This window comes from Gouania willdenowi, chromosome 4 (assembly GCF_900634775.1).
Source record: "Gouania willdenowi chromosome 4, fGouWil2.1, whole genome shotgun sequence".
In the NCBI taxonomy this organism is placed as follows: Eukaryota; Metazoa; Chordata; class Actinopteri; order Blenniiformes; family Gobiesocidae; genus Gouania; species Gouania willdenowi.
The window spans coordinates 22312132-22325160 of record NC_041047.1 but is presented as its reverse complement, the minus strand read 5'-3'; the positions used below and the strand labels follow the sequence as shown (position 1 = coordinate 22325160).

At 38.5% G+C, this 13029-nt stretch overlaps 1 protein-coding gene across 2 annotated transcripts in view; it reads left to right on the top strand.

Moving 5' to 3' along the window:
* Positions 1-13029, top strand: part of sema6bb (sema domain, transmembrane domain (TM), and cytoplasmic domain, (semaphorin) 6Bb) — a 184605-nt gene that overhangs the window by 43849 nt on the left and 127727 nt on the right. Inside the window, exon 1 of one of the 2 annotated variants that reach the window (XM_028444270.1) lies at positions 5934-5968. The exons of the other annotated variant lie outside the window; for it this stretch is intronic. The gene's annotated coding sequence lies outside the window, so the exon portion shown is untranslated. Of the gene's footprint in view, positions 1-5933; positions 5969-13029 lie in introns of those variants that run through there. 2 annotated transcript variants of the gene reach the window in all.

Below are 13029 nucleotides of genomic sequence, written 5' to 3'. Positions count from 1 at the left end.
GCTTTATTACATTATTTGCAAAACCAAATCAGCTAGATCAACTGTATTATTCATTATCCATTATTTGTGGATGATAAAATCATAAAATTATTGCCTCTTAGAATATTTGGCATTTGTTACCTAATGCCATTTGTATGGAAATGGTGAGTAAAATGAAGAAAAACAAATATACGCTCATACCACATTACACTCTGTTATCTAAAATCTACCACCAGCTCTTAAATAATGTAATACACATAATGTGTTTACCAGGTGTCAATATCTTTCTTTGTTAAAATTTGTACATGACTTTGGTAAATTGGGTTTCTAAGGCCTCTTGTTCTCCATTTAAAATGTTCTGCAGTTCTGTTTTTATGTGCTTTCCCTAAAATGATGTCACGACTGGCATACTAAAATTCCTAACATCGTGCCAAAAATGCTTAATGGGAATTAACTGATTTACAGTGTAACTCTGTTAATAAACTTACTTTGACATGCTTCAGAAGCGGGAATGGAATAAGCGTGTTTGACGCTCACTACCTAATACATCAGCAATGCACTTTCTGAAACAGAAAAACTGTCACTATATGACATTAAATCAGAAATGTTCATAATATTTTCCCCATAAAACAGGTGGTTAAATGTGCAGCAAGTGTTTTGATGTGATGAACAGATGGACGCAACAATCTTACGCTGTGAAAACTCTGCAGTTCGTAGCGGCTATACAACATTTCTGTTGATCATATCTAAACCCTTGCTACCAGGAAGCTACCTGATTTATGGTAAAAGAAATATTATGAAAACATGTAGGTGAGTGCGTATTCCTTGTCATATGGCCATTTCTGTTTCAGAAAGTAGATTGTGTAAATTCAGTCTCTTTTCTGCAATAGTGGAAAATTGTAGGCCCTAGGTCTTCTGTTGTGAATATAGATATGAATATGCATTACACAGCAACCAGAAATAGAAAAGAACATATAAATATTCTAAACCCTTAAAAGTAATTTATAACACAATTAGGCCACAGGGTGTGAAAAGCATCGCTCTGTCATTTCTTATTTACATTTCTTTCAGATTATTTTCTAAATGTCTATTTCTGAGACACAGGGACCATAAAATGTGATTACTGTTTGATGCTGAATGTGGAGAGTGTTTCCTTCCAATGCATTCTAAGCATATGAGAGTAAAGGCTTCATAAATTCCCTCCTCCACGCAAAAGATGCTCTCTGAAGTTAAACACGTGCGATCCCTGTTAATACTCGATTGGATAGTTTTAATATCCACCTCACTGGTTCCAATTGATCACTGTTTGTCATACTTCCCCATTGCAATCTATACCAGGTTTCTAAATGTGGGAGTGTGATGAGAGCGTATAGCTCTGCAGCAACGACCGACAACTGTAGCTAGTGCGCTCCAAATGAGAGATTTAAAAGTGGGGGTGCTGCAGAGTGGTGCAGCATGGGGCAACAGAGAAGCGACGGAGAGGGAGAGCTTGGCTATATTTAGTCTGACCTGTATGTCCGTGTGTGTGAGGTTGGACCAGGCCGGGAGACAGGTGCAGCAGCCGATCATAATGGAAAACACAAGAGCCCCACAGTCAGGGGCTGATAATGGGGTCTCATCTGACAACTACCTATAGGCCAGTCTCACTGCCTATATTTAACTCGTATTTGAAAGCAGTAGTTTGATCTCAGAGCTGTGAATGTTTCTATGTGTGGGGATCTAACACACAGAGAAAAAGCTGTCTCTAGGGAGACTGTCATCTGTTTGAAGATGGCATGCAGTGTTGGATCAGGTGACGCAGCCAATCACAGTGGTGTCTCTGACCTACAGGGCAATAGTCGTTTGGAAAGCGCTAACATCTACCAGTTTCTCCCCAGCATTAGCTACACGTGTCAAACTTGATTTCGTGGCTCAGCCCTTTTCCGATGTAGCACTTCTAAGCTTTCACTTCAAAGTCAGCGTTATAAAAGCGAACTTTCGACATTATGAATATCTAGCCGCTGTTGACAAGAGACTAAGGACAGCGCATGAATATCTATTCAATTTTGTCTTTTTTTTTTGTTTGTTTGACCCTCACAGCTTGTTTCTCAATACAAATTATAGCTGCTGTTTGTCAAGTGGATTTCTGGCTTGATGACAATGACATATTGGTGACAGCGCACAACAAAACAGCAGAGTTTGTTTCTGCAGTGCTTTGTATGAAGCATCAGGAAGCTGTTTAAGGTAATTAAATAAAAGCCTGTTGAGAAACACAGGAAATCGATGAACATAATTTAAGATGTATTTTTTTTGTACAATAGACCCATTTTAATGTAGACAAACATGAGACACGTGACTAACTTGCGCGCGCATAGGCTCGAAAATAGTTCGAAGTATGTAAAGCTTGACCTGAGGACCCAGTGTATATACGAAAGAAACCCTAAAAGCATACAATATGCTTATAACTACTTGTTATGAACAGGTTTTGATTATTACACCTAATGATTATAAAAAAATATAATCAAGAAAAACGATTATTATTAATATTATTTTTTTTACATATGTTTTATTCGTTAAATAAAACAAACCGACTATTTCAGACAAATAACGTGTTGTTTAATCCACGCACATGCAAGCTCCTCCCCATCCGCCCCGCCCCTCTCAAAGCCAAAGCTAGCCTGCAGGCCAACACGAGGACAGTTGTTGCTAGTGGTCTTGAAACATGGCAGGAGAAATGCGGCAATAACGCAAGTCAGAAAAGGCAAGTCAATTTCTCTTCTATGGGAACACTTTGGGTTTGAAGATGAAGACCTAGAGCAAAGACACATCACGCGCAAGAAGTGTTTTGTTTTGTGCAAACATGAACATACTTGATTTTAGTGTTTGAAGGATTTTATTTATGTTTAAATCATATATTTTATGTTTTTTTTGTACAAAAAATAAATAACTTTTTGGTTTGACAAATAATCTTGATTTCACTTATGACTAAAATCATCGTGATGATTATTTTTTCTATAATCGAGCAGCCCTACTTTTTACTGGATCCAGACTGAGATAGTGCTCTCCGTGCAACATCGCCTCAGCAGCGATTACGTTGACACGACCGCTTCTGAACAAACGTAACGTGGTTACTTGGCAACTTTATGCCGTTTATTTCTATCATAAACTGGCTGATTAATGCTTTATCCTGAATGTTTCAGCGCTCTCTCTCTCTCTCTCTCTCTCTCTCTCTCTTTCTCTCCCTCCGTGTGTGTGTGTGTGTGTGTGTGTCAGATACGTCAGCTGTCAGCTTCTGTTAAGTCTCGTCTATTCTTCTGAAAAGGGTGCCCACCAGTTGGTGTGTTGTAAATTTTAAGTCCTGGATTGTTGGTACTCCTATTTGTGCAATCAACAACGCAACACGATGGCATTGTGTTGTTTTCATATGAAAACAAAAGTCATTAAATCGCGTGTCGATGCTAGTACAATGCAGTTCTCCGGTTGTTTTGCACCAAGCTTGCGCGCGCATGCACCTAATTTAGTATGCATACGTCACACGAAATGGGTCTATAAATGAATGGTTAATTATGTCCTTACGAATTATTCACAAACATAATAGGTATTGTTTTATTCCAGAGGTCTGTTATTTTTTTTAAGGATTTTTGTTGCATGTTGAGTAATTAACTCATTCAGTGCCAGCCATTATCAGAGTTTCTACCCCCCTCAGTGCCAGCCGTTTCTGAGCATTTTGACCCACAGAATATTTTCAACTATGACTATCTGAAATATGACACCAGATTCGGCAAGATTGAAGCTTCTACTTTATTCTGACATGTGAAAAGTACTGACTATCAATTAAAATGCAGAAATTGTAAACAGGATTACATGGAAGAATAAATTTGATTTGATTTGATTTGATCTACTTTCATCATAAAAAATAATTTGTTTCTGGCTCGTTTCGTTCTTTTGTAATCAGCCATTGAATAGAGCAAGTTTTACACAAATCTTGAGTTTCACAGCAAAAAGCTGAGAAAACAGCCTTTTTCTAAAAAACCCTGTCAGTGACTTTAAAGCTATTTTTTTTTTGCTTTAGTGACAACTCTAACATCTGAACATTGTTTCCTTATATAAAACAAACAAACAAAAAACACTGAGACTGGGCTTTTGATGGCGAAATTATTATTATTTTGCTATCTGGTTCAGAGTTGAATGGATTTCATACTGTACTTTGGCGTTCCACCAAGTTTCTCTCCCGTCAGTCTGCACACACGCAACTTCCTCTTCCTCCTGGACATGCAGAGTGTCACTGCGTTACCCGTTTTTTTTTTTTAATCATTTTATCTCACTATCGCCACACTATCCATGAGTTCCACACATGCTCTGGTCGAGTGTGCACTGCTGGGAACGTCAACTCTCGTACATAGCGCCATTTTCTGTCTCGTAAACGCCTTTCCTCTCTCCCTCATAGCTCTGCTGAGCATGGATGATCTCTCATCCAAAGGGGCGCTGCTACCTCCTACATGTCACCTATTATTTTGCTATCTGGCTCACAGGCTGGGGGTGTTTTGTACCCCCCCTCCTCCCGACATGCAGCGATGACCCGTTTGGCCCTGTTAGTTGATGGTTTTATCTCACCATCGCAACATTATTAATAATCTACTCATGGCCACACATGTTCTGTGTTAGTATGTGGAGCTGTGAGCTGCTGGATACGTCACAATATCACACCGTAGCGCCATTATCTCACTGGTTCCTGCTTCTTCCCCCTTTGCTGGGTAGCATCAGTGGCTAATCTCTCATCTAAGAGTCTACTGCTGCCATCTTCAGGGCACAGTTGGTCACTACATCACCCCACAGCTTAGATATTGATGAGGGACCTCCGCCAGAGTGTTTTTCAGTAATCCCCGTGAAAACACGCAAATGACAAGTTATCTCATCAATGGCACTGAGCATTTGGATTTGAAATGACAAGTTATCTCGTCAATGGCACTGAGTGAGTTAAGGAGCAGCAATGTACTCTACAAGCTTGTTATAATGTACATTTTTGTTAGCATTTCAAACTAGTGCTTAGAAAATAAAGCACTATAAATCTCAGTCATTGTGTTACCATAAAGGTCGTGATAAAAAAACTAAATCAGCCTTGCTAAATCAGTGGTATCTGTTTGCTTTCTTCATTTGTGAGTAGGCTATATTGCTACTGAAACAAGCAAATGCAGTGTTACAAGTTAAACATAAATGAAGCCGCCCAATGGCTTTTGTTTTACTTGATGCAATGAAGTCGACCTCAAAAGAACATTGTTTTTTCCTTCGTTGGATCTCTACACTTCACATTTTGGAACAATATCAAAAGTTAACAGTGAACATTAGAGAGTAAATCTACAATACGGAATCCCTTCACTACTTTAATCCAAGAATGACCAAAATCTGATATCTTCCTATAACTGCACCTCGTTGGCTTTGCCAAAATGAAATCATATCAACTGCTTCTATTACAGTCACCCCCTAAAGCAGAGAGAGACAGAGAGAGTCGGTGGACCTTTCTCATTAGATTTTTCCAGATAGTCCTTTATGCACAACAGAGTTAAGGAAATGAGTTTTTCATGAACCCATTGGGTCGATTTGTGCAAATTTTCTTGCTTTTCTTTACTGTTGCCAAACAGCAAATGAGCCAGTTAGGAATCCTACAAGTAATGGAGGATACTGTTTCATCTGGCCCCTGTTTATTGGCTGCACTTCGCCACAGAGGAATATTTTCTCAGTTTCTGAGGTTGCACTTGCTTGTGAGGAGAGTATCTTGTTTGCAACGCCTGCAAACGGTGTGCTGTGTTTATGGTTGCTATGGGAGACCTCATAATTGAAGGGCAGAAGTTACCAATGACCTTTAGTTGACTCATAAATTGTCAGCTGGACCTTTAACCCTGGTCTCAGCTGGCCCTTGATCTCACGAGGGAAGGGACTATTTAAACCATTAGAGTGTTATCTGAGAGGAGGCGGCAGGTGCTCTGGGTGGATGTCTAGTCATATGGCAATGGTCAGTGAGTATGTTGTTCAATTTACCTCAATATGATTTCTAAATGTGTTGAAAGACCCAAGGTCAGTATTTTATTATAGGTCGGTAGGATAGCAGGGAAACATTTATTTGAATTTTAAGGGAAGCAAAGCTGTAATGAAAAGGAGCGTTTAGCTGCGTAGGGGGCTGATCAGACATTGAAAGGATGCAGGAAGAGTGTGAGGGAGGAGGATGTCGAGGAGTTTGGGGGGATACAGATGCACAAAACCTGCTCGAGGCAACAAGATGGAGGAGAGCCAAGAAAATAGAAAGGAAGAAGTGGTGTGTCAAAAAGTTATAATTCAATCTCGGGTCAGTGAATTGAAACTGTGAGTGCTTGACAGTCAGGCCTGAGTAACCAACGGGCGGAAAAAAACATTAGGAGAAGTAAACATGCTGCTAAAAAGTGAGTCTAGTTAGAGGCTAATTCACGTTTCTTTAACATCTATTTTTTCTTTATCTATTTTCCCGTCTCACATTAGGGCTAGGCGATATGCACCAAAATTCATATCTCAATATTTTTTTCTCAAAAAGACAATATACGATATAAATCTCGAAAGTAAAATGACAAAATTACTAGAAAAACAGAAATTAACAGAGAAATACACAAAATAATACTTCATAGGACAACAAAATACACAAAAGGAGAAAATAATGCACAATGGGACAACAAAAACATGTAAAAGAACAACAAAAATACACAATGAAAACCTAAATTTTTTTTTACAAACAAATTGAGAAATACGCAAAAGAACAACAAAAATACACAAAACGACACAAAAAGAGAAATAATGGGACAACAGAAATACATAAAATAACAAAAATAAACAAAAGGACAACAAAAGAAGAAAAAATACACAATGGGACAACAAAAATACAAAAACAACATACTGTACATACCAAAAAATACACAAAACGACTCAGACAAACATAAAAAATTACTGGAAAAATACACAAAAGAACAACAAAAATACATAGGAAAACAAAATACACAAAAGGATGGAGAAATTACTCAATTGGACTAGGACATTTATTAACAAACACAATATGTGCCACTTTTGGCTTTTTCTCCTGTCAGGGACAGCACGTGTGAGTGAGTTCTGTAGTGTGGCTTGTTTAGGGGAAGGTCTGGGTTAGAACGCACTCAGAAATCCATCTAACTGTTCTTTTCATGCTGTTTTCATGTTGTTCTGAGTAGTAACAAAAGCAGCCACTCCTAAAACGATACAAATCTAATACAAAATAGGCTCTAAAAAAAAAAACAAAAAAAAAAACATATATGTATATATATATCAGAAAACTCGATGCATCTTGAATCTCCATATATCGCCCAGCCCTATCACACATTCTCCCTTAATAGGGAATTGACTCAATGATTTGGGGCAAAGTAAACCATATGACAAACCACTGGTCATAATGGTAAAATAACTACATTCTTGTTCTGAATACTTCAAGCAACTTTACAAAGACTCACGCCGTCTCGTTTATTAATTATGTTTTAGGCTTGTTAAAATAGTTCCAAAGTTGAGTATTGCACCCATAAAAACAAGTTTTATATGCAGAAGGAAAACTAATAAATCTTGTTTGTGGGTAGCTAAAGAATACCACTAGAATCGCCTTAGATTACATAAATAAAGACATCTGTTGGTTTAACAGACAAAGGAGACACATTAATAGAGTGGAGCTCTGGGGTTGATTTACTTTCGATCGTGTGAGAATTTCTTTGTGTTACTGTGTTTCTTCATTCCCATTCACAGTAGGGGAAGGTTAGGGTTAGTCCCCTCATTTGCGACTTGAAGCCTACTATAACTTTCTTTTAAGTCAGTTCTTCAACTGTCTGTCCTTCCCAGATGTGTTGTCTATATTTATGTAATGATGTGCCCTCCCAGATTTCTACCCTTCTGCCTCTCGTCAGCCCCACGCTGCAGCTCGCAGCCCATTTATCAGTCAGCATTAGACTGTGCTCGGTAGGCAGACAGGTCAATCCAACCTCCAGATGGGTCTGTAAGAGACAGCCGCTGCATCCATTTGAGCCCAAACTATCCAGTTCATCCCAAGAGATAGTTTTCGTCAGTTTAAAGGCGTAGTATTAAAACATGTGGGTTGATATTAATGCAAGAATAAAAAAAGACTATCTTTAAGATAAAAAAAAGACTATCTTTGACGAACTCGCACTTACATTTTCATGGAAATGTAAATTGTTACTAGTTTGTTAAAGTTTCCCCGTCTTATAATGTCCATTTTTAATTAAAAATCATTATATTTTTTTTTTTACAAATTACGTTTTAACAATGTGTGGTAAAAGTTAACGTGACAATGTTCACATGCCTACTATACATTTATGTATAGCCTACTGTAGGTACGGCTGGGCGATACAGAATGTATGGGCTGAGATGTGTGCCACTAGAAACTGAATTTGAATGGTTGGTATTGAATTTGAAAGTAACAACTTGAAATTGAATTTACTGTTTTGCATTTTTTCCTGTTGAAAAAAAAAATACATCATCTTAGTACATTCCAAAAATTAAATATATTACTGCTTCTAAAATTCAGATTCACTTCACGCCACCAAAAAAACAGAAATACATGTACAGTATATATATAAAGATCACACCCTCAACGGGCAGTAAAGGAGTTTTTGCAGACATAAATCAGGAGTTCCATGAATCGGTGATTGATTGCTCAACCTTGCGGACCGGAAGTGCTTCTCCATGTAGTGAAATTGAATTGCGTGCAGTGAATCTGAATTAGAGAATGTACTATGATTTTTTTTTTGCCAACAGGAAAAAATACAATTTTAAGTAACTAATTCAGTTTCAAAACAGTAAATTTAATTTCAAGTTCTTACTTTCAAATTCAATACAAACTATTCAAATTCAGTTTCTAGTGGCTCAAATCTCAGCCCATAGTTATGGACTAAAACTCACATCTCAATATTTTTTCTCAAAATAGCGATATACGATATAAATCTCGATAATTTTACTTCAAATGAAGTCTGACCAGAAAGACAATTCTGGGTTAAATTTGATGACGCAAAATGCCACACAGGCACATTTATGAACAAACAGCTGCACTGGCGTTGGACGCTTCAAGTCATCTTTGAAGAAGTGGGGCCTGTCAGACAGTGCAGACAGCCTGAGCAGACGACCGAGCACATAATCACCGGCTGCCCCCAATCTCGCCTTCAGAAGCCCACCTTTTCCACCAGAGACAAGGGCGTGGCTACATGATCTGATGATAGACCGAAGACGAAGAAGCTGCACAATATGTGCCACTTTAGTCTTGTGAGTAAGTTCTGTAGTGTGGCTAGTTTAGGGGAAGGTCTGGGTTAAGTAGCACTCAGAAATCCATCTAACTGTCCATCAAACTGGGCTTTTAATGCTGTTCTGAGAAGTAGCAAAAGCAGCGACTCCTAAAACAAGTATTTTAAAATAAAGTAAGCTATATATAAAAAAATATATATATATATATATATATATATACACAGACCCTTTCCAAACAATTAGAATATCATTGAAAAGGAACAGAACAGAACATTGCACCCCAAATCATGACCGAGGGTGGATATTTCACACTGGACCTCCTGCAGCTTAGGTTCTGTTCCTCACCCGTCTTCCTCCAAACCCTTGGACCTTGATTCCTGAATGAAAGACACACTTTACTTTCACCAGAAAAGACCTTGGACCTTGGACCACTGGCCAACAGTCCAGTCCTTCTTCTCCTCTTTTTTTTTGTTGCAAAAACTGAGAAGTAAATGGTGATTTCTTCACAGTATTCTAATTTTTTGAATTCCTGTTTTCTTTGGTCTTATGAGCTGGAAGCTCAAATTGTATAAAAATAAACAAATACTTAGTATTTGTTTAAGTTGTGGGCCCTGGATCTATAAACTATGAAAGTTTTTGAATGGAAATATGGAAATTAAACAACGTTTCCATAATATTCTAATTTTTTGGAAAGGGTTTGTATGTCGATATATAATTTTTTATATCTCCAAAATAGATCTTGAATCTCAATATATTGCCCAGCTCTAAATGTAGTTATATATAAAGTTTTTGTTATTCCCTCTTAAGATCAGTCAATTTTGCATTATTCCTCTGTCCTGGTTTCCCTAAGCCCATAAAAGTAAAACAACTTTAATAAGATGATGAAAAAAAGCGTTCTGAACTGTGTAATGGGATAGAGATGAGAGCAATGAAGAAATTGAGATAGACTGAATAGAAATGGAAGCCACAGGTGACAAGTCTTATCCACTCCTCCTCATCTTTCTTCTCCGTAACACAGTTCCTCCTCACGGATGCCATTTTTTTTCTCTTTCTCCTCTCTTCCCTTCGTCCAATACACAGGCCGTGTGGAGCAGCGTTCAGATAATTAGCTGTTTTTTTATTAATTATGAATGAGAGCTGGTTCATTGGGAGCCAGTGAGTGGGCCTCTCACAGAGACTCATCAATTAAACAACAGAGTTCCCCCAGCTTTTTGATTAAAGATAAAGAGGAGATAGCATGATCAATAGAGACCTGTTAGAAACTGGCACAGCAGATGAACAAAGTGCGAGGAAAGAGAGACGGAACGGGACGACAGAACAACAACATCCATCCCTGTGAAGATCCTGTGGTGGCAACTAAAACTGACAGGATGGGCTGAAGGATGTGTTAGTGTGTGTGCGTGTGTGTGTGTGCATCCATGCCCACACTGACTAACGTTTGGATACCAAGTGCCACCCCCACTGTCTGTTCCTCTTCTCATCCGCCAACGCCCCCCAATGACTCCACTCCGTCGCCTCTCTTTTCTTACTTCACCATACTCCCCACGCTTTTCTCCCTTTTTCCCGTCTGTTATCCCTTGTCTTTGCTCACCTCCCACTTCTCAGCTCTCCGACGCCACTTCTCACTCTTGTTCCTCATTTAACATTTAACATTCCCCTTTGTTTGTTCGTTGGGTTTTGCGTCTCCTTTTGGGAAGGTCGCGAAGGAAAGCTTTCCCTGAGCTTGGTTCCTGTTGTTTCAGACAATGTTGCACAGAAACATGAAAGCACACAAGAACACGCCTAACACGGATTTGTGTCTATGAACATATGGAACTCTCACACGGTTTCCCACGTGTGATCTTCTCAGCGGGATTGAAGTTCAGGCCAAATGTGCAGTGAATGATGGTCGGTCTGTTCTGGTGCTGGTAATTGACGCCACGTCTGATTACACTTTAACACCACATTCAGAATGACCTGTTCCTGTTCCTCGGCTCCTTTCCAATGAACGGCTGTAAAATAGGATAGACGAGGCCTTTATTGTGATCACAAGCATGCTCACATGCACTCAAATGCATGATTTCAAAATCCTGCAGCTTTTATTTGGCTGGAAAATCAACTTTAAGCCATTCTTTATGGATCAATTAGTTGTATTTTTTTAGGGTACCTTTCAAGGACATGGAATTGATGTGCAGATTGTAAAAATATGTCTGATTTATGGACTGCATTAGACCATTAGTTTTGCTTTTGGATATAAAATCAACAAGATTTCTGCATCAATTAAGTCTCAAATATATAATTTCTATCTACCAATAGTAAAAACTTAATCCCCCCCATTCTCTAACGGATTTTATCAGGGTTGGGATCAATTACATATTTCAACTACAATTACGTCTTCAATTATTCATGTTCAATTACCACTCAATTATGATTAAGATGATTGGCATTTTTTCCAATTACAACTAAAATTACAGTCACTCTTTTCCCCCTTAAAGTCAATTACAATTACGTCCTCATTTACTAAAGTTGAGCTGAGCTCATGCTGCTTAATAAACATGAGACAGAGCGTGGGGGTGGGGCGTTCGCCAGTACATACATAGACTGTAGAAAATACATACATAGCACTGTGAGAAGGACGCTGAAATGCTCACCTTCGTGGGCGTGTCTGTTTACATGTCAGTCACGACAGAGAGCTTCCTGGAGGCGTGGCTTCTCCAGCTCAGTGCCGCTTTAAATTCGTCATCAAAGTGAGAACGCGTCATCAAATTGGAGCGAGGTGTTTGGGGTCACCCTGCAGTAAGAAAGGAGCAAATCACCCTCTAACAACGATTGAGGAAATCAATGAAAAAAACACTTTGGGCGTGTGTATGAAGCCCTAATAGCATTTTATCATGTTTAAAGCACAGAAAAGTTAATTTAGCGTAACGTGGACCCTTTAAACTTTTTCTTGTGTTTTTCTTTTTGTTACCACCTCATATGGCAACGGGTCGGTTTTAATCCATGTTTTAAATCAGCCGTAAAATAGGCTAAAAACCCATTATCTATCATCCAATTAGTTTTTTTATCTCTTGGTTACCGTGTTAGATTTCCTTATTCATAAAAATATTGGTATTGATATTTATATCTGCGCCTTTTTTGTGTCAATATACCCCTCGATTTCAATATTTTTTTAGAATATGGTAAATTGTTAGTGAGAAAACACATCTCAATAATTAACTATGTGTGTGTAAGTCATAGAACTGTAACATGGTTCCCAGTTTTGCATTTAATTTTTATAGAATTTACGTACCAATTACAATTACAAAGATCACACAGTGATTAGTGTTTTTCTGTCACGGCAGGATGTACGGACAAATCGTCAGTTCGACAAGGATCGTGTCCTTACTGATCTGAAAACCCTATTAAACTTGACATTCATAGTTTCAGACCTTGGTAGTAGCAGAGTTACTGTAGAAAAACCACACATTCGCACTCAGACCATTGGACCTTCAACCTACAACCTACATTCTCGTAGCTTGCAAGTGAGGATGTAGAAAATATTGAGAGAGCAAAGTAGAAAAAACCGCTGCTGGTCCTCGTTGGACTGGTTATATATTTTCTACACTTGAATCAATACTTTCACCCTGCTTACCCTCTGTGCTCTTTGATTTTGCTGCTGCTCTTTCTGTTCAAAGCACTACAACTTTCTAAGTCAGCAGGATACCTACAGCAGCATTGCAGCGAATTCAGTGGAGCTGGAAAGTAATTATTTTAACATGCCGACAACACCACCCATCAGTGTTGCTTACTTGTGTTTTAAAG